Source organism: Ambystoma mexicanum, chromosome 5p (assembly GCF_040938575.1).
Source record: "Ambystoma mexicanum isolate Mex_15411 chromosome 5p, UKY_AmexF1_1, whole genome shotgun sequence".
NCBI classification, from domain to species: Eukaryota; Metazoa; Chordata; class Amphibia; order Caudata; family Ambystomatidae; genus Ambystoma; species Ambystoma mexicanum.
This window is the reverse complement of record NC_090930.1, coordinates 556,586,563-556,607,424: the sequence shown is the minus strand read 5'-3', so window position 1 is coordinate 556,607,424 and position 20,862 is coordinate 556,586,563.

Here is a 20,862-nt window from a genome sequence, read left to right as displayed (position 1 = left end):
AGTAATCCACTAGATGTATCAGGCCTTTCCTGTCTGGTCAAATTCATCTCCAGCGGGTATCCTTCTTCACCCTGTTTGAAGGACATCCCCCGTTAATGCTACAGATTACTTTTTAAGGACTTGTTCTCTTTTACTGGGTCAATGTACTCACATTTAATCGCTCATTGGGCCAAATGGATTTGAATTCTTGGCTGAGTGTCATTCTCACAGGACACAGCGTTCCTTCGTCATTTGTCAATTGGGAGTGCATGACTTAGTGCTCAGTACCTCATACCCTAGAAGAAACCAAACGTCCCATATAATTGCAACTTCATTTATGGTTTCCAGCAATAGCGCAAAATTTGTCATCTCTATCTGTACCTAATCCTGTGTCGCGGGCACCTCATAGAGGTATATGGCTTACCCTGTGTCATTTCCAGACTAGTATACATTATAAAGCAGATTGCATCCCAATTGTGTTTTCCGTATAGGATACGCAATCTCCCCAATGTTTTCCTCGAATTTATTTCTTTACTACTGAAGCCCAACTCCCGTTATGGGGAACCGCGGCACTCAATTCGCACTTCATTTTATGTTATTAAAGACTCTCATAGTTTCAAAAGCGTGCATTTGCATTTACATGCACGCTCAACTAGCGAATATCCTCCTGTTTAGGAGCGTCATTTGAACACCCCGTAACTTCCTCATTTTAACACCACCATTATATACATGCCCCCTGGGGGGCATGTATATAATGGTATATAAATCCGTTGGTTTCCTAAATAGGGTGGTAGGTAGTTCCCTACCAGCTTTTCTGATTTTAAAATCTAAAAAGCTCACTTCCATCTTATTCCATTCCATAGTGAATCTGATGTTACTGTTACATTAGTTTAACCAATTCTGGAAAGCCTTCAGGGAATCAATGTTACCCCTACACACCAGAAAAACATCATCTATATGCCTTTACCAGGCGATGATGCACTGGTATAGGTCAGGTTGTTGTCTAGATGTAAAAATCAGAAAAGCAGCTAGGGAACTAACTACCATTGTATTAAGGAAACCAACGGATAAGAACACATTATTGCATTTTACGAGTTTCCACCCTGTGGGCCTATGGCACAATTTACTGTATGGACAGTTCCTACGAATACGTAGGAACTGTATAGCGAAAGAAGTATTTGTAAAACATGCAGGACAGTTGAAAGCAAGACTTACGGAAAGAGGTTATCCCAAGAAGCTAGGGAGAAAAAACATGAAAAGGGGACCAATACTAGCAGGGGTGAATGTTTAAGACCACGAGAAAAGAAATAAGAGGAAAGATTGGTCAGTGTGACCACCTACAACCCAGTCAGTAATGACATTAAAACATCATAAATCGAAACTGGGACCTCATTAAACAACCAGGGAGTCTGTCACAAAGACCCCTGTTTGCCTTTAAGAAAAGTCAAACTCTGAAACAGAGACTGGTGCATATGTATCAGGATATTAATAGAGATCAGACGATACTGAACCAGGGGCATCTTCCCCCAATGGTAGGACACCACAGATCTGGCGGCTGTGTGGCGTGTCCTCTCAGAGAGAGTAGATTGGAATTCAATCACGAAAAAGTGAGATGGAAATTAGGAACTCAAACGAATTGCAGAACCAAAAATGTAATTTACATAATTAGCTGTCCATGTGCTGTCCTGTGGTAGGCAAGGCCATAACACAGGTGAGACAGCATATAGGGGAACATAGATCTTGTATAAGGAATAAGGTTCCTGATAAACCCCTGGTGGACCATTTCAAGAAGTTTGGCCACAATGACACAGATCTGAGATGGTTTGTTTTGCAACATATCAGACTACATACACGTTTTAGAGATATAGCCTCTACTCTACATAGGAGAGAGCAAAAATAGATTCATACTGTGGACACTGCCAAAGGGGGGATGAATAACTCTGTGGAATGGAACAACTTGATTATAAAAAAATGATTTTTCCTACACAAGAGGCATTATGGGGAGTGAAGAACATTTCACAAGTTCTGTAATGGACCACAATGGATTTGGAATTATGTAAATATGTGATCTGCGAATAAATCAATGCTAAACTTTCACATAATGCATTATGAGGAACAAAGATTTGCACGCTCCAATATTTGGAAAGAGTGCTGATCTCAGCTACGAATGGAACCATAGTCCACATTGAGTTCTTTTGATAAAATTATGATTAATCCATGATATGTGGGTTGAAGCATGGATTCATAATCCATCGTGATCGAATTAGATTCATCTGAATTTATTCTACTTGATTCTTGCCCACAGAAATGGTGCGCAACTATGTACCAACATAAAAATTCCCTAGCTCAATAATACAATAGGAATAGTGACTTGAACAACAGGAACAAAGAGGGCCAGGTAGATCCTTCGTTCAGTCCTCTTTCCATGATGGCATGCAATATGATAATAGTAGATGCGGCATGGGCGTTCCTCGAATCCGCCTGCAACTTCCAAACCAACGTCGGAAGCGAAAGTGTAGCGCATAGAAGTAAGATGTGAATGGCATGACTGAATACACAAATTGCTAATGTATGTTTCGTGAAGTGCGAAAAGAGTGCATGGTGATGAGAACAGAAGTGAAACATTTTACTAAAGTTTTACTGTTTGAGAGAGCAGCTCCTTTTTTGAATCACCGAGAATGCAAACAAAGGCCATTTTTGGTGATGGAGAAATGAAGGGGCGTTCACTGTACCCGGGAGCATGCGTATACTGGCAACGTTAAAATAAGGAAGCAACGGGGCATTAGAATGACGCTCCTATACAGGAGGATATTTGCTAATTGAGCGTACATGTAAAGGCAAATACACGTTTTTGAAACTATGAGAGTCTGTCATAACTTAAAATGAAGTACGAATTGAGTACATTGGTTCCCTATAAAAGGGGTAGGGCTTCACTTGTAAAGAAATAAATGCGAGGAAAATATTGGGGAGATTGTGTATCCTATACGGAATACACAATTGGGATGCAATCTGCTTCACAATGTATACTTGTCTGGAAATGACACAGGGTAAGCTATATACCTCTATGAGGTACCCGTGATACAGGATTAGGTACATATAGATATGACACATTTTGCACTATTGTTGGAAACCATAAATGAAGCCGCAATTATATGGGATGTTTGGTATCTTCTAGGGTACGAGGTAAAGAGCACTGAGTCCTGCGCTCCTAATTGACAAAGAACGAAGGAGCGCTGTGTCCTGTGAGAAGGACACTCGGCCAAGAATTCAAATCCATTTGGCCCAATGAGCGATTGAATGTGAGTACATTGACCCAATTAAAAGAGAAAAAGTCCTTAAAAGTGATTTGTAGCATTAACGGGGGATGTCTTTCATGCAGGGTGAAGAAGGTTCCCCGCTGGAGATGAATGTGACCAGACAGGGAAGGCCTGATACATCTAGTGGATTACTTATAATTCTACCATCTGATGTAAGTGCCTAATTATGCATATACCTGAAGAGGGTTTATATTTTCTGATTTTGTAATCAAGATAGAGCTGATCTAAGAAAAGACCATTATCTGATGTTTTCGAGTACTTGATTCTACAGGCTTAACCAAATTACGGCGGGAAAGACCTGAATGTGAAGTTGGATACATCCTAAATATCTGAATCTCGCCCACAGATTGGATAGTGGAGGTGAGTCAGACTATATGACTAATTATCATTCATTTAACACATATAAAAGTATGTTTAAATTGTGTGAGGGTTGACAAATAGAGTTGTGATGATGGTTTTTAATTGTTTTTATAGGTGGTGTGGCTCACCCTACCATACGGAACAGGATATAGAGAGGTTCCTGTTTCTTCTGTCCTGAAGAAGGTTGCTTAACTATGGGACTTGATTGAAACAGTCCGGTGACAACTGAAACACTTGTAGACATAAATCTGTGAGACTAGAGTTACACAGATTGTGTTACCTGGAAATGGACTAAGGGAACCAGATTTAGCAAAATAGTGTAAAAGCGTGACCAACAAATATGGTCAGAGAGATAGTGAGCATGAAGTGGGAGTATTATAAAGAATGAGAGTGAATGAATGGTGGGAGATTGTAGAAGTGAACTGCAATGTTGTATTTAATCGAATCTGTGAAAATAAAATTGTAAATTGATGTTTGTAATCCAGCCTTTTTTAAAAACATTCTGTTGAAATTAAAGTGGAATTTGTTTTCGATATTTGATGAAATTGTTTATTGGTATTTATGAAGAGATAAACACATTATTTGAAGTCCTCCCCCTCCCCCACTGGTCAATAGTTTTGCGCTTTGTGATATGATATTGCGTGAATGACCAGGCTTGGAATCAAGCATCCCTTTTGTTGATTGACAGAAGAGTTGTTGTACAGAGGCCAGTTGATCTCACATGAGGGAAAAAAGGATCACACCTGAAAGAGCTGAGTCGATCATGAAAACAGTAAAATCGCACACGGTGAAGCAAATGCAGCGGTTTTCGGGACTATGCAATTATGTTAGAGCATGGGTGTTTGATTATAGTTTGTACACAAGACCCCTTTTGCAAGCTCTAAAGTTAAACAATGAGAAAAGAGAATGGACTGAGGAAATGGAAGAAGGGTTTGAAGAATTGAAAAAAGCAATTTGTACAGCTCCCGTTTTAGGAATTCCCAATTATGCTGAGTAGTTCTTTTTATTTTCACACACAAATGGGACATTCTTGACAGCAGTACTTGCACAGAGGACTACACTAGGGTATAAGCCTCTGGCATATTGCAGTGGGCTTCTACATCCAGTTATGAAGGGGGACTTTCCTTGCGAATAGTCACTGGTGGCAGCCGCGCTCGCAATTGAGAAATCTACCAGTATTGTAATGGGGTGTTCTATGGCGCTTTTTGTGGAGCATGCTTTGTTTGCCATTTTGGAGAAACCTAAGGGTACATTGACATCTCAGAGAGTTTCTGCATATGACGTGATCAGATTGAATCCAGCCATTAAATTAGTCAGATGTAGAATAGTGAACCCTGCCATGTTTGTAGCTGAGCCTGAGGCAGAGGGTGAGCATGTGCATGACTGTGCGAACTACGAGGATGATCCTTATGATGTAGGCCTATTGAAGGGGAAAGGGGAGGTTAAGATAAAGTTGAAACCAGGAGCAATTGTACCTCAAGTAAGACTGTACCCCATGTCTTGAGAGGCAGATGAAAAGATTTTTAAGACTATTTTACCACTGATGGGACAAGGTATTCTGGTACCGTCAGAATCATTGTGTAATATTGCAGTGTATCCAATCAAAAAATCAAAAGGAGGTTGATGGAGATTCATACGATATGAGACCAATTAACCAGATTGTAGAGGCAGAGTTTCCTTTAGTTCTGAATCCATTGACAATACTATGCAATATCCCAGTAGAAGAGTTATATTTTATGTTGATTGACTTGAAAAATGTGTTTTTCTCAATCCCGTTTAATAAGGACTCACAAGACTTGACTTACTTTTTGTTCTGCCAAATCCAACTGTAACACACTTGTTTGCACCAAGGGTATTGTGAGTTCCTGTCAATCTTTAATAGGGTCCTTCAGATGGACCTAGGCAATATTGATTTGAAAAGCATTGTGATACAGTACATAGATGACATTCTGATTTGTAGCACTACAGAAGATGAGTGTAGGCAAGACTCGATCCAGTTGAACTATCCTAGCAGACAAGGGATTCAAGATAGACAAAGAGAAGTTACAGTACTGTCAAGAAGAGTTGTTGTCACAAAGCGCAAAACTATGGACCAGTGGGGGGGGGGGGTGACCTCTTATAATGTGTTTATCTTTTCATAAATACTGATAAACAATTTCTTCAAATATCGAAAACAAATTCCACTTTAATTTCAACAAAATGTTTTTCAAAAAGGCTGGATTTACAAACATCAATTTACCAAAAATGTTTTCACAGAATCGATTAAATACAACATTGCAGCTCACTTCTACAATCTCCCACCATTCGTTCACTCTCATTCTTCATCATACTCCGACTTCATGCTCACTATCTCCGTGGCCATTTTTGTTGGTCATGCTGTTACACTATTTTGCTATATCTGGTTCCCTGAGTCCATTTCAAGGTAACACGATCTGTTTAACTCTAGTCTCACAGATTTATGTCTACACGTGTTTCAGTTGTCACCGGACTGTTTCAATCAAGTCCCATAGTTAAGCAACCTTCTTCAGGACAGAAGAAACAGGAACCTGTCTATATCCTGTTCCGTTTGGTAGGGTGAGCCACACCACCTATAAAAACAATTAAAAACCATCATCAAAACTCTATTTGTCATCCCTCTCACAATTTAATCATACTTTTAATGTGTGTTAGAAATGACTGATAATTAGTGATATAGTCTGACTCACCTCCACTATCCAATCTGTGGGGGCGATTCAGATATTTAGGATGTATCCAACTTCACCTACAGGTCTTTCCCGCCCTAGTTTAGTTAAGCATGTAGAATCAAGTACTCAAAAACATCAGATATTGTTCTTTTCCTAGATCAGCTCTATCTTGATCACAAAATCAGAAAATATAAACCCTCTTCGGGTATATGCATAATTATGCACTTACATCACATGGTAGAATTACTAGTAATCCACTAGATGTATCAGGCCTTTCCTGTCTGGTCAAATCCATCTCCAGCGGGGATCCTTCTTCACCCTGTATGAAGGACATCCCCCGTTAATGCTACAAATCACTTTTTAAGGACTTGTTCTCTTTTACTTGCGTCAATGTACTCACATTCAATCGCTCATTGGGCCAAATGGATTTGAATTCTTGGCTGAGTATTCTTCTCACAGGACACAGCGTTCCTTCGTTATTTGTCAATTGGGAGCGCATGACTTAGTGCTCAGTACCTCATACCCTAGAAGATACCAAACATCCCATATAATAGCAGCTTCATTTATGGTTTCCAGCAATAGCGCAAAATTTGTCATCTCTATCTGTACCTAATCCTGTGTCATGGGCACCTCATAGAGGTATATGGCTTACCCCGTGTCATTTCCAGACTAGTATACATTATAAAGCAGATTGCATCCCAATTGTGTATTCCGTATAGGATACACAATCTCCCCAATGTTTTCCTCAAATTTATTTCTTTACTACTGAAGCCCAACTCCCGTTATGGGGAACCGCGGCACTCAATTCGCACTTCATTTTAAGTTATTACAGACTCTCATAGTTTCAAAAGCGTGTATTTGCATTTACATTCACACTTAACTAGCGAATGTCCTCCTGTTTAGGAGCGTCATTTGAACGCCCCCTAACTTCCTCATTTTAACACCACCATTATATACATGCCCCCTGTCCCAGTGATCTCCCCTTAATTTCTCCATCGCCGAAAACGGCCTTTGTTTGCATTCTCAGCGATTCAAAAAAGGAGATATTCTCCCAATCTGTAAAACTTTTGTACAATGTTTCACTTCTGTTCTCATCACCATGCACTCTATTCGCACTTCACAAAACGTACATTCGCGATTTGTGTATTCAGTCTTGCCATTCACATCTTACTTCTATGCTCTTCGCTTTCACTTTCGATATTTGTTTAGAAGTCGCAGGTGGATTCGAGGAACACCCATGCCGTGTCTACTATTATCATATTGCGTGCTGTCATAGAAAGAGGACTGAACGAAGGATCTACCTGGCCCTTTTCATTCTTGTTGTTCAAGTCACTATTCCTATAGTATTATTGCGCTAGGGAATTTTTATGTTGGTACATAGTTGCACACCATTTCTGTGGGCAAGAATCAGGTAGAATAGATTCTGATGAATCTACTTCGATTGCGATGGATTATGAATCCATGCTTCAAGCCACATGTCACAGATTAATCATAATTTCATTAAAAGAACTCAACATGGACTGTGATTCCATTCGTAGATGAGACCAGCACTCTTTCCAAATATTGGAGCATGCATCTGAGTGTTCTCATAATGCATTACATGAACGTTGTAGCATTGATTTATTGACAGATCACATATTTACATAATTCCATATCCATTTTGGTCCATTATAGAACATGTGAAATGTTCTTCACTCCCCACAATGCCGGTTGTGTAGGACAAATCAGTTTTTTTTTAATCAAGTTGTTCCTTTCCACTGAGATATTCAGCCCCTGTTTGACCGTGTCCAGAATATAAATCCATTTTTGCTTTATCCTGTGTAGAGTAGAGGCTATATCTCCAGCACTTGTATGTGATCTGATATGTTGCAAAACGAACCACCTCAGATCTGTGACTTTGTGGGCAAACTTTGTGAGATGGTCTAGTAGGGGTTTGTCAGGAACCTTATTCCTTATACAAGATTATGTTCCCCTATACGCTGTTTCACCTCTCTTATGGTCTTGCCTACACATAGCAGTGCAAACGGACAGCTAATTATGTAAATTACATTTTTGGTCCTCCAATTCATGTGACTTCATAATTTCCATCTCACTATTTTGTGATTGAATTTCAATCTACTCTCTCTGAGAGGATACGCCACACAGCCACCACATCTGTGGTATCCTACTATTGGGGGAAGACCCCACTAGTTCGGTATCGTCTGATCTCTATTAATATCCGGATACGTATGCACCAGTCTCTGTTTCAGATTTGGATTTTTCTTAAAGGCAAACAGGGGTCTGTGTGACAGACTCCCTGGTTGTTTAATGAGGTCCCAGTTTCGATTCATGATTTTTTTAATATCATTACTGACTGGGTTGTAGGTGGTCACACAGACCAAACTTTATTCTTTTTTCTTTTCTTGTGGTCTTAGACATTCCTCCCTGCTAGTATTGGCTGCCCTTTTCAAGTAGTTATATACTAGCTTCTTGGGATAACCTCTTTCCATCAGTCTTGCTTTCAACTGTCCTGTATGTTTTACAAATTCTTCTTTCGCTGTACAGTTCCTAAGTATCCGTAGGAACTGTCCATACAGTAAATGTTGCCATAGGCCCACAGGGTCTTATTTTAAAATCTAAAAAGCTCACTTCCATCTTATTCCATTCCATAGTGAATCTGATGTTACTGTTACATTAGTTTAACCAATTCTGGAAATCCTTCAGGGAATCAATGTTACCCCTACACACCAGAAAAACATCATCTATATGCCTTTACCAGGCGATGATGCACTGGTATGGGTCAGGTTGTTGTCTAGATATAAAAATCAGAAAAGCAGCTAGGGAACTAACTACCATCGTATTTAGGAAACCAACGGATAAGAACACATTATTGCATTTTACGAGTTTCCACCGTGTGGGCCTACGGCACAATTTACTGTATGAACAGTTCCTATGAATATGTAGGAACTGTACAGCGAAAGAAGTATTTGTAAAACATGCAGGACAGTTGAAAGCAAGACTTACGGAAAGAGGTTATCCCAAGAAGCTAGTGAAAAAAACATGAAAAGGGGACCAATACTAACAGGGAGGAATGTCTAAGACCACGAGAAAAGAAAAAAGAGGAAAGATTGGTCAGTGTGACCACCTACAACCCAGTCAGTAATGATATTTAAACATCATGAATCGAAACTGGGACCTCATTAAACAACCAGGGAGTCTGTCACAAAGACCCCTGTTTGCCTTTAAGAAAAGTCAAAATCTGAAACAGAGACTGGTGCATATGTATCAGGATATTAATAGAGATTCATTCATTGATTCAGAACTTCACCAGGAAGTGGCACGAGCCGCGCTTTGTCAGACATTATATAGTGGAAAATGTTACTCCTTCGGCAGTGAAAGTCCAAGGGAGATGTGCTTGTATCCATATGTACAACGTCAAACTCCACACTGGTTCTGATAAACGTTAATGGCTATAGGTTCCTCTTCGCTGTTTTCATATGTATTCTTTAAGCTTATCCTGCTCTTGTTGGGCGTAGTGTCAACATACCTACTTTTCTGCATGATCCTAAAAATGGCCCTGCGATAAGGAAGCTGCTTGTGGTGATAGTTGAACAGATCCTGCAGCTACCATATTTACCAGAATTGCCTGATTAAAAATATGTTTTCCTTCATTTAAGCAGTATACAGGCACAATGAGGAACTTTGAAAATGCTACAGATTTGGAAAAGGAGCGAGCCAAACGAAGTTCAAAATGGCGTAAATGGTCGGGATTAGCTTGTTGGTTTGTGATATATGTATGTGCCACCATACTTTGGCCCTCATTACGACCCTGGCGGAGATCCATGGTGCAATTTGCACCATGGACCATGGCGCAGAGCTGCCAACTCCGCCATGGGGGTTGGCGGACTTACCGCCCCATTCCGACCTTGGCGGGGCGGTAAGTCCCCAATCCCCATTTACCCTTCCCCATTCCCATTTTTGCCCCATAGGGTATAATGGGAGTGGGGAAGGCGTTAATTACGCCACCGTAGAATACGGTGGCGTAATTAACGAGGGGACCCGTAGCGCCATGGATTTTTCCGCCCGGAAAATCCGGGCGTAAAAATCACCATGGCGCTACGGAAAGTCCTAATCTGGCGGAGAGGTACGCCATGCATTACGCTGGCGTAAACCCCTCTCCGCCAGGGTCGTAATGAGGGCCTTTGTGTCTTTTTGTTTCTTCTGTTCAGCCTTCCTTATTATCTTGATGCTCCTGTCCAGATAGAGACTGCTATGATTCCCCTCACTCCAGTAGCTCATGTAGGGATGCTGTTGCTGTGACAAATGTGTCTATTGTTCTCCCTGAAGGGAGGACTATTACTGATATGCTTCTTGATTATTATGCAAGCACCTACTCCATGAAAGGGATACACTTCAAAAGCACAAGGAAAGATGATAATGAATTAAACAGTATGGCACACTTAGGTAATAACATGTGGTATCAACACATGAAAAAGGTGGGAGAGAGAACGTCCGAAGAGAGTTGCTATGTTTGTGCTCTCATACCTTATACTATGGGAACTTCTAATATATTTATAGCTATAGAAGGAGCCGTCCAGAAAGCTCATTGCCTGACTCACCTTGCTCTCTGCCAGACAAGAGGTCATTTCCAGGGTTGAACAGCATTTTTGGTATGGGCGACTGAGAAGATATCTCCAAGAGAAAATGACTATGTGCAAGATTTAAAAACAAGAGATAAATCAGACACAAGGAATCAAGTGATAAGATATAAACAGCCTGGAATAAACGAAGCAGGAATCAGAAGAGTAGATAACAAAATGCTAAATTGTCAAGGAAAGAACCCTGAAGAAATACAAAGATGCAATGAAAGAGGTCAGCTGCAAATCAGGGGAACAGTGCTGACTCCAGAAGGATGGATGGAAGGCCTGATTGTGTGCACGGCTCCAGCACTAACCGGACGACTTGTATCAATTGTGTGGCATGCAGAGAATGAATGCAAGGATGCTTGGCCGAACATTGTGAAGCTTCTGATGTGGGTCGAAGATAAAGGGGGACCTTTGCAGATAGTACCTCTAGCAAAGGCATCCCTGTGCTTCAGAAATAATAGCACCAGGATGGTTGGAATGAATCAGCATTGTAGCTGAATTTTTGATGTACTGGGCATGAAGGATGGAACAGTAGTGTGAATGGATCACTACTGGGCCTGTGGATCCAGAGTGTATATAAAGTTGCCCAAAGATTGGGGAGGGCTGTGTTGCATAGTTCATGTTCCAGCATTAGTGATTCCAAAGAGTGTCCTGAACATTGGAGTTTCCAAAAGCAGATGCTCATATGAGGAAGCAAAGATCACTTGGATTTCTCAATCGGACAAGAAGAGAGAATTACTTTTCAGCAAAGTTAATAGAAGCCTTTCACGCTATTCCGTATGATCACTGGTTGTTCAGTCAGACTGCTGTGATATTCACGACTATCTTCATGTCAGGGATCCAGACAATGGCAAATGTGAAGTGGTTGCAAATCACTCGCTGGGAGCTCCTGCAGACAATCAACACTACTACAAAGGGATTCAAAGGTATCAAGGAAGAATTGAGAGCCATAAGACTGATGACTGTCCAGAATAGGTATGTCCTGGACGTGATTGCAGCAATGGATGCAGCTGTTTGTGCCAAAATCGGAGAATCATGTTGCACATTCATACCTTCTCACGATGATGAGAATGGGACCTTGACAGAGGCCATAATGTTGCTAACAAACTTGCACATCAAGATCGAAGATGAGACAGAAGAGATTGCAGATGATAACTGGTTTGCATCGTTTTTCTCATGGGTTCCACAACGGATAGCGAATATCTTCAAGTTTCTTTGAGCACTATTGGTGATGATCATGTTTGGATTCTGTGTGATCAGGATAATAATCACACAGTGTAAGAAGAAAGTAAAGAAAGTAGTAGTATGAAGGTCATGATCGATGTTGAGTCTGGGTTTGGACCCACAAAGCTGACAGAAGAAGAAATCAGAAAATATATAGAAGCAAGCATTCTAGTACCTGATACAGTGAAGTTCCTGTATCCAAGGAACCACAAGAAGTATGTGGGACGGTGGATTTACTGCAGCCCGAATGGACAATGTAGTTACATGACCTGGAGTGTTGATGACCATGTCAAATCAACAGGATCTCTGAAAGGATTAATGAAGATATGGACCCAAAGGAAGCACTTTTTCAGACAAGGAAGTCTAGATGTGAAGAATGATGGGCGAGTGGTCGATGAATCAACCAGTGGGGGGTGTACAGGAGGAGCCAAATGCGTCTACCACAAGTCCCTCCCCTATTCTGCCGATAATGATACCGATACCGCAAAAAGAACTTCGAAACAAGGTATCCATTGAGAAAGCCCTATGAAATGTACCCGCGGAGAGATGACAGTCTCTTAAGAGAGATTCCTGAAGATGTGTAAAGATGCATAAGAGAGAAGATGGGTGGTGTCAAATGAGGTGAAGACGACGCACTAAGAAGAATTGTCAAAGAAGAGAATGTATAGACCTTGTGGAATCTGATGACGAAATAAAGAATGGAGTAACCTTTCATGTGCGGAAATGAAGATTGCACTTGCGAAGAGCACTGAAGAAAATATAAGTCTTTTTATAACTGTACAGATGCTGCAAAGCAAGTAGACTAAGTAATCATGAAGGCTGGCTATACGTAGTGAATAGACTGCAGGTGGTGCCGCCAATATATATTTGTGTATAGAATCTGTATATTCGATGTCGCAACTTTAGTAAGCCATGACCCGTGAAAGAGAAGGGCTGAAATTAAGGCACATCAGAGAAAGCAGCTGAGAATCGAGGAAGGATCGAGAAGGCTGTCTCGCACAGTGTTAAGGGTTGGGACAGCCAAGAACTGGTTATCTATTCAAGGAGATACAAAGAACGTGAGAAGCGAGGCAAGTTCTCATTAAGGTGTGACGGAAAGACACTATGAATGCCAAGTTGTATTCATTTAATATCATTAAATGCGAAGAAGGAGCTAAAACACGGTCTTCTGTAACATGGGGGAGATGGAAATAGAACATGGGCAATCAACAATGAGACTTGAAGATAAGAGCGCGCTCACACTCCCTTCTATTCTCAGGAGCAGTGATAGCTCGCATGGCCAAGTTCAAAGACAATTCAAATGGCAGATGGCATGAGTGAGGATGGATGATGAGCTAATTGGGTGAGGAGGCATGGTCAAGTCCATCCACCAGCAGCTGGTGTACCAGCTTGCATGCTGCTAGTGAGTTGAATATTCCAGAAGAGTACAATCGTGCCAACAAATTATAGAGCACCATGTATTGAAGAGCCCTATAGTTTGAGAGCCAATGGCGTGTAGTGTATCTAACAAATATTAAGGATGACTTGCACAAGGGGTGGGCATGATTTGTCCACCTGACTATAGAGACCCAATCATAATCCAATCCCCTACAGAAAGTATACTTAGATGTTCCCTGTAAACCATCCACAATTCTAAATAAGTTTTCTTAGTTTTCCACATAGAATGATGTCACGTATGACGGGCTTTCACTATAAAAGTGTTATTTTTTATGTGATGCATTGAGATTATGCTGTGAGATTCCGTTGATGTCCGTTGTACTCCCTGTTTTAGAGAATTAAGAATAAAACAGATTACCTTTGACAACTTCTTGAGTCTGCCTTATTATTGTTGTAAGAATTATTCTGCATCCCCATCCATCTAACGATACTCTACCTCATTTAAAAGGGTATAACAGTTCACACTTTCACCCAATGTCTGTGTGTGTGTGTGGGCCATGTGATATTACCACAGTTTTGAAGTCATCTTGATTCATGCTTCTGCACTGCCCAGCTTGTTGGAGAAACCAGGCTCACAAATCAGGCTAGGGTAGTAGCATAGACAATGACAATTTCTGTCTCCGTCTCTGCTACTCTTCTAACCTGTGTGGGTCATGTGGTATCATCATAGTTGTGAAGTTACCTTGATTCATGCCTCTCCATTGCCCCGCCTGTCAACGAAAACAGGATCACACTTTAGGTTAGGGTAATAAAATAAACAGAAACAGCAGCTGTTGAGATTTACCATCTGTGGCATATCAATTGGCACAAAGACATTGTTTACTTTAATATGTGTCGTAAGCAAAAAGTATATGTCAATTGATGGTGTCCTATTCATCCAAATACAACTATGATAGCTCTGGACAGTGCTCTACCTTGTAAAGTGCCTACAGCCAACCCCTGCCAACATATCCTATCTGTTACTAACAATACCTGACCAATGACTAACTTACTAAGACATTGCAACTGTGGAATCTGAAGGTGCCATAATAACCAATGTGTGTGTCACCTTAGCCAAATGTTTGATGATATTCCGGCGCACTTATCAAATATCTGGCTTGGGACCCTGAAGCTTTCACTTCCCACACACCTGTGAATCACTGACTCCTAAATGAAGCCAGCACACAGACCAGGTAAAATCTTACTGGTCGGCACCCAGATACCATCAACAGGTCCCCTGGCTTGTAAAATTCATGGTATTCCTCAACACCTACTGCTTCTCTATTTCGATATCTTTATCCATGAGAAGGAGATGAGATAAACATCAGAAAGAGATGTCTGCACTATAGAGCATGAGTAGTATCCTGAGTTGTGGGATGACATCACGGTAGCAGTATACATCGGGCTCACATAAACATACTATTCCTACTACCATCTGGTTCTCTGTGGTCTACTGAGTTACCAAATAACAAGAATTGTCATTGTTCCCATTAACTTCCCCAACAAGTTTTATTTCTTCTATACAGGCACGGCTACCGTCATGCTCGTAATGAGGCCGATCGAGTAGAAACAGAATAGGAAAATTGATTAAACAAATGTCATAGCATAGGCCAGTTGAGTTTATTTAGGATGCTGGACACATGAGCAACACTAACAGGGAGCAGAGTTTGATGAATCAGCACAGCTATCAATGGTGGTGCAGGGACTGCTAAGGCTTTGGCATAGTCTTCATTGGACAGTTAATTGGAAGGTGCCAGACATGGTTGCACAACCTGTCCAGCCCTACATTTGACAGGTGAATGGATAAATACCAAAATCACATCTACTCTGCACTCCCATGTGCCCCCCATGTGCCACCCTCCAACGTCATAACATAGTGCCTCTAATATCAGGGCCCAGATTCCACCTAATCAGATGTTGTGATTATGTTTGTTAAATTAAATCTGCATGTTGACCTCAAAAGTCTCTGTAGCTGTGCTCATTACTGTCAGTGGCAAGTTTCATTCAATATTCACCAAAGTTCTGTTATCACACAAATCAAAAGAAGCTTCCTCTCCACCTTCTAGCACAAAGCTGCTGTTAGAGTGAGAAGCGTGAACACAGGTGGCCACATCACTGACCTTAAAAGCAGTCTCTGTAACGAGATTTACCTGAAAAGTGCTGATCCACCCGGGTACCAGTGACGTCGATGGATTCCTTAATAAATATGTAACCTCCAGGCTGGCTGGAGCGGCACGCTTCCTCAGGTTCCTTCGGTAGAGCATTCTGTTTTCAGCAGTACATAGTCCTCCATTAATCAATGACATTGTATTGTTTACTGGCGGTGATGATGACAGATGCACTTGAAGTTCGAAGAGCGCCACATGAAGGATTAGGCCCTCATTACAAGTCAGGCGGTGGACCATGGTGCTATTAGCACCATGGTCCATGCCGGATTCCGCCATGGTGGATGGCGGAATTACCGCCCCATTCCAAGGTGAGTGGGGCGGTAATTCCCCATTCACCATTTGCCCTTCCCCATTCCCATTTTTGCCCCATAGGGCATAATGGGGACGGGGAACGTGCTAATTACGGCACCGTAAATTACGGTGCCGTAATTAGCACCAAGGTCGCTTAGCGCCTTGGACTTTAACACTTGCAAAAAGCAGGCGTTAAAGTGTGAATCAGGCGTTAAGGGTTAACGGCGCTGACGGCGCCGTTAAAGCCTTAACGCCTGACTTGTAATGAGGGTCTTAGTCCTGTTTCCTGTATCCGGTTGGTTGTGCTGCTCATGCTAAACAAAACTGGCAGTGTCCAGGGCCAGTCTCTGAAAAAAGGTTTGCTAAACGGTTTCTCAAGACTATGGCCCTCATTACAACCTTGGCGGAGGACCATGGTTCTATTAGCACCATGGTCCATGCCGCTAAGGTTACGATTCCGCCATGGTGGATGGCGGAATTACCGCCCCATTACAAGGTGAATGGGACGGTAATTCCCCATTCACCAATGGCCCCGTCCCCATTCCCATTTTTTCCCCTATAGGGCATAATGGGAATGGGGAAGGCGATAATTACGGCACCGTAAATTACGGTTGCCGTAATTATCGCCAAGGTCCCTTAGCGGGTTGGTATTTAACACCTGCAAAAAGCAGGCATTAAAGTCACCGGCCCTCATTACAACCTTGGCGGAGGACCATGGTGCTGTTAGCACCATGGTCCATGCCGATAAGGTTACGATTCCGCCATGGTGGATGGCGGAATTACCGCCCCATTACAAGGTGAGTGGGGTGGTAATCCCCCATTCACCAATGGCCCCTTCCCCATTCCCATTTTTGCCCCATAGGGCATAATGGGAATGGGGAAGGCGATAATTACGGCACCGTAAATTACGGTTGCCGTAATTATCGCCAAGGTCCCTTAGCGAGTTGGTTTTCAACGCCTGCAAAAAGCAGGCGTTAAAGTCACCATCCCGCTAAGGGACCTTGTAATCAGGCAGTAAGTGTTTAACGGCGCCGACGCTCTTTACGGCGCTGACGCTCTTTACGGCGCTGTTAAACACTTACCGCCTGGGTTGTAATGAGGGCCACCATCCCGCTAATGGACCTTGTAATCAGGCGGTAGGTGTTTAACGGCGCCGACGCTCTTTACGGCGCCGTTAAACACTTACCGACTGGGTTGTAATGAGGGCCTCTGCCCTGCCTCTACATAGTCCTTATGAATTGTAGATGATGTGGTCAGTAGAGCTTGTGATGGATGTTCAGAGCAGTACACATCTCCCTTCTCAACTTAGGAGTAAAGTGCATCCCTCTATTACTGTGAAAGCTGACTGCCACTCTAAATCTTGGTATAAGATCCCATATCGAGGTTTTGCCAGTCACTATATCCACCCTCCTACATGGAAAGGCTCTGACCTAACGCAAAAAGGTGTCTACTTCTACGAGAATGTACTGGAAATTGTCACACTTTTGGAGCTGCACAAAGTCCCATGGGCACATCCGTTCACTGCTGGCATTGTCTGGGCAGTTTCTTTCCCACGTTGTCTACAGACAGGTAATGCATTCTCTATAGTAAGCTTGTAGCATGGCTGAAAGGCCTGGGGCTTACCCGTCTTGATTGAGGATTGCAGTCGTACCCCCTTACCTGCAAGTGAAGAAGGTAAGTGAACACTATTTGAAAACGTACACCAAGACGCTATGGTAATTATTCAAGTTTACTTCATTTGTTATAAGTGAAAGAACACAGGCATTACAATAAGAGCAGATGTTTATATTTAATCTAACTTGGATATCTTTTGAATTTAAACAGGCTAAGCAATACGAAAAGGATATCCCATCCCAGACTACATCATACAATAAGACAAAAGTCATCATTTCGTATTCTCTGTTGCTTATTATCAAGGGTACATATGGCTTCTCTTTGACAAAATATTGAAAGTTCATGATAATGTTTTTTCTGTAACCCATTATCATTTGCTACCCATATCTTGTGCAAAAGTACATGTATTTAAAGTTCATGAATCAGTGCAATTTTGCCTACACTCAATATACATTGACAACCGTATTTATGGGGATAACCATTAAATCATAACCTGAAAATGTTTACATGAAAATAGCCACAGTTAATACATTATTACTAAATTGTCATAATGTTCTTATAACTGAACCACCACAAACACAGTGGGCCTCATTACGAAGAGGGCGATAAGGGGTTAATGGCGCCGGTAAAGGTGCCAGAGCCGTTAACCCCTTAGCTCCCCATTACCAGGTCCGCTCGCGTACCCCCCTCAGGACGCCTGGTTTTACCAGACATCCTTAGTGGGTCCCACGAGCGGCCCAGCATGCTAACAAGGGGGCTGTCATTAACGGGCCCATTGTTAGCATGCTCCCCATTCCCATTAAGCCCTATGGGGGCTCAAATGGGGATGGACCAGTTCCGTGTTCCCTGAATGGGGAAATACCGGGCCCTCCAAGGTCGGAATGCCCCGGTATTTCCCCATTCAGGGAACCCAGACCCAGGTTTGGGGGTAGCCATGCCCTTTTTAAGGGCATGGCTACCTCCAAACTCGTAATGAGGCCCAGTGTCGAAGAAGTGGTAAAACACTTACTGAATGTCAGCAGCCAATTATACTTGTAACAGATTTTATGAGACTGCACACTCCAGCCAGGGACTTCTTCCGCTGACACTGAAGGTGGCACACAATACAAAATACCTTTTTATTATTATTTGAACTCTGAGTTCTTTTTTTTGAGTATGCAACCCAACCCATCTCACACCCACCTTAACAAGTACCCCGTGTCGCAATGGACCATGAACCAGGAAGGTGTGTAACAATTTATTTTTAGAATTCAAATAAAAAATCAGAGCAAAACTAAATTTAGGGCAGCAGCCAGCACGGGGTGGCAATACAAATGCAAAACCTTATAGCACAGTTACTGCACTAAATACATACACCTTTAAGAGACATGCCAACAAAATCACTTTTCAAATAGCAATGGCAAATAGCGTATGCACTCCCCCTGCTACACTTCCCCCCAAACACATGCTGACTAAATTCTGTGTGAATAGAAATCAGTGGCAATGAGTCAGTAAGAAGAGGGAAAGATCAGATTGAAAATTCAGCCCACTACCCCAGAATGGGAGGCCAGAAACGAAATGAAAACCTTCAAAATGAGCAAAATGGCATAGTCAGATTTTACTGATTATTTATAGTTCAGTTTACACTTGCAGTAGGATAGCTTGGACAGAAATTTGTGTGGCTGCACGGAAGAGACAAGGAAGCTTACAGACAACTGAGCAGGGCACTAAAGCAACGTGAACACAGGTGAGAAAAACAATTTTGGGAAGGAAAAGAATGCAGCAGAAATCACACGTGGCAGAATTGAAATTCCTCATTTTACACATGCTTTCAATAGGCAAACAAGAAATTGGGCTTAGCAGTCAAAATCAGAAATCGTTTTTTGGGATGAGGAACAAATGCACAGAACAGGTAGGATATTGAGGGGAAGGGGTGACTCTTTATAGGAAAATAGTATGGGGTTTTCTATAAGAAATGCAAATCGGATTTTAAAGAAAAGCAAAATACATGGGCAAATTCGGTTTTGGTAGCACAATAACTAGTTCTACCGAGACTATATTTTAAGGACTATAATTCTTAAAGAAAGGCACTTGACATGAGATGGTTGAGTTTGAATTGCAACCAGCTCACTGTGAATCATTTTATAGGGGAATTAATTAATTATTTCAAATGATACTAGGGACTTACAAAGATAACTGAAATGATTATTAAAAGGAATTACCTAACAGATATGGACTAACACAGATTCTTCTAAGGAAAGGGTAAACAGAGGATACTGGCAATTTGGGAAATGACTAAGGTTTTTTGGGATTATTATAGGATATGACCAGGATGCAAGGTAAAAGAGCAGGATATGTCGTTTTTGTGTACTGGGTCATGTGCTACTTACAAGGTACACTTGAGTTTGATAATTTGGATGGCCAGCAAGGTCTCTGTACAGTGGGCCAACGATCGGGTCACTGGGCTGCGAGGTGAAGAGACCTGGTTACTGTGTCAGCTGGGCTCCCCAGGACAGGAACAGCTGGGCAAGGTCTGGTCACTGTGGACAGAGGGATGGGTCAGCTGGGCAAATGGTCTGGTCACTGTATTCACCTAAAGGGGATCAGCAGCCTCTCCTCTTTTCTATCTGGATTATTGGGTATGCCAGGATCTAGATGGGTGGTTCTGACTGGATCCAGCTGGTCCTGCCTCTGGATCTGGTTTTGGAGTTTTGGAATCTTGAATTTTGAATTTTGAAGATCTCCTGTGCCTCCCTGTCTCCCACTTAAATAGCCAGAGTGACATCATATAATTTTACAATCTGGGGAGAAGCACCCAACAATTAGTCCTATCCTAGGATAGGCCAGCCTATTGGTCCTCCCACATCCCTCCAGCTGATAGGTTCAGGGAAGTGACATCAGTTTATGTGTGTGCATTTTATGACTTGCTTTGTCTCACCACAGTTACTTTTTACCAAAAATAAGTTATGGAGCACAATTTAACATTTCTACTAGTCACCATCATGAGAAACAGATATGCATATTCCATATTTCACACGGAATCTGTCCGATCACCAACTCTGTGCGAGGTAGCATCGTTTTCTAGCACAATTTCAGCATTTTTATACACGGCATAATACTTAGAATTATGCAAATGGCTACACAGATGCATACTAGTATTTGGCAAATTGTCATCAAGTTTAATGTCTGTGCCATTTATGCTTCA